General features: G+C 49.0%; 1 long non-coding RNA gene across 1 annotated transcript in view; it reads left to right on the plus strand.

Annotated features, from left to right (window-relative positions):
- Positions 1-2482, plus strand: part of LOC106882511 (uncharacterized) — a 30754-nt gene that overhangs the window by 1875 nt on the left and 26397 nt on the right. The window contains exon 2 of the long non-coding RNA XR_001411013.2: positions 134-235. This is a non-coding gene — a long non-coding RNA (uncharacterized LOC106882511). The remainder of the gene's footprint in view (positions 1-133; positions 236-2482) is intronic.

Raw genomic sequence — 2482 nt, forward strand, 5'->3', positions numbered from 1 at the left:
TAGATTACTGAAATTAGACAATGTTGTAGTTACTTCCCTTACAAACATGATAGCTATGACTTTTTTTAAACTTTGGTTTAGATGAAAGAAATATTTGTATGCAGTTTTTTCTTCTCTAATATTTTTCTTTTAGGTGATGGCTGACTTTGATATCGTAGTTAACTGCTGTGGTTTGGGAAATTACCAGTTGAATAATGATCGACAGATGACACCGATTCGTGGTCAAGTCATTAGGGTAAATAATGATATATAACAAACATCTTACTGAAAAAATGCATAGCGTATATATGTTTATCCCCATGTCAATGTATATATATACATATGTGCTGCTGTCTTCATCTTCTTGCTTACTGTTGCTGTCTTCATCTTCTTGCCTACTGTTGCTGTCTTCATCTTCTTGCACACTGCTGCAGGTTTTATCCTCTGAGGCATTGACAATCTTCCGCATATCCAAAACATGGCATGGCATACCATCGACAGAGACGTTGTTCTTCGAATTGATGGAGGTTATTGTTCCCTTTCCCCATTGTGATGTACACCGTGCATTTGAGGGTTTTACCCAAACTTCTTCTCCCACCTGCACGAAGGCGTGCTTTTCCTATCCCCCGGTCGCATTGATGCAGTACATGGATGCCTCCACTCGTACCTGAATATTGCCCTGTGTGGCACCGACTCCTCAGCCTGTCCTGACCTGAGCGACATATTGTACCAAAATATGGCCTCGATTGGTGAAACGTGGCCCCTCTCTGCCATGGTCTTGATGGTAGGATGATGCGTTTCCACCACTCCATTTCCACTTGGCTGGTATGCTGCCTTGAAGAAGCGGCTGACCTGCCACCCATCAAGCATTTCTTTCAGCACCTCTGAGCGAAATGTAGTGCCATTATCCAGAAGCAGCTCATCCGCGGGGCCTTGTTCCAGGAATATCTCATTTAATACTATCGCGATTTCCTCTGTAGTCCCCGTCTTCATCTCCCTCCATATGGCCAACCGCCCCGATCCGCAGTCAACTATTGACAGGTACGTCCCCTGCCGGTAGTATGTTATGTCCACTGCTAGTCGTTTCCAGTTGTAGTCCACTGGAATACTTCCCGTCTCATGTACACCCGGAGCAGGGTCGATGGACTGGCACCTGTCACAGCTGCTAACCACTCTCTGCATGCTCTGTCTTGTTACATCGGAGTCAACTTTCCTGGCTAGGAACAACGTCCTGTCCACTCCCATGTGATGCATGGTATGCAGTCTCCTCAACTCCGAGTCACTCAGATGGCATACTGCAGCCACAGCCTGTTCTGCATCCTCTGGTACCTGCAACCAGGCTCGCTTTACCCTGGTTAGGACGTCTACCCTGTTCTTCTCGGAGAAGACACAAAGACCACGCTCAGCTTCAGATCGAACTCAGCGGTTAGTTCATGCAGTATCCTCAATCAACGCGTTACCAACATCTCTGTGGCCCCTTTGGTTCGCACCCTCCGCTCATTGGTGATGACTGCCGCCACCCAACCAAGTACAGTGGCCGAATCGGTCCTAATTTCTATGGTGCGCAGCCCCCACTTCAAGACCAGGTTCACCCCCTTCAACACGGTATCCAACTCCGCCACATTGATATGGTTGCAGTCACCCGTCTTCTTGAGTCAGGCTGCATCTTCCACCATGACGCCTCCCATTTCCAAGACAACCCCTATTGCGATGCTACTGGCGTCACACCATACGATCTCGCTCTTTGATTTGGGAACATATCAACTGCCCCTCACTGGATCCTCTGCTCTCACTCTGCCCAAGACTTCCTGCATCATGTCAGTCATTTTCTCCCCCACTCTATCATTCCACTTTGCTCCTTCGGTTCGTCTCTTGATGAAGCTACATGCTGTCCGGTGCCATCCTGCAATCGGGTAGTGTCCCACTAGCTTCCCACACACCGAGAACAGTTCCCGTCTACTCATGCTGGTGCCGAGTTCGGGGATCTCGTTCCCTCACTGAAACACCAATGTGCCGGCCTTGTCTCTCCATAGCTTGAGGCTCAGTGCAGCACCTCCCTCCAGGGCTACACTGGGCTTGGCGATCAGTCCAAAACTCTTCAGGTAGCCTATGACCTCCTTTGCTGGCATTATGGTTTCATCCACAAGGATGTCATCGATGTATGAATTGGTGGCCCTTTTTACTCTGTCCACCTTTCCTAGGATGGCCTTGAAAATTGTTGCCATAATCTTTGGCGCTGAATTTAGCCCAAACCCCAGCCTGGTCAGACAGTATGTCTGGCCCTTATACCTGACAAGCTGATGCTTCCACAGTCTCTCAGCCACATGCAAATGCAGGTATGCCGACTTCAAATCGACCATCGTGGAGGCCCCTGTCATCTGCCTCCACTCTCGCAAGGTATCCCCGCAGACATCTGTGGCCTCGCCGCCCGTATGACATGATACATGGTCATTCAGCTCTTGGAAGTCAAGCACTGGATGACCTTATGCTTTGTGGACTGTAC

The sequence above is a fragment of the Octopus bimaculoides genome, chromosome 10, assembly GCF_001194135.2.
Source record: "Octopus bimaculoides isolate UCB-OBI-ISO-001 chromosome 10, ASM119413v2, whole genome shotgun sequence".
NCBI classification, from domain to species: Eukaryota; Metazoa; Mollusca; class Cephalopoda; order Octopoda; family Octopodidae; genus Octopus; species Octopus bimaculoides.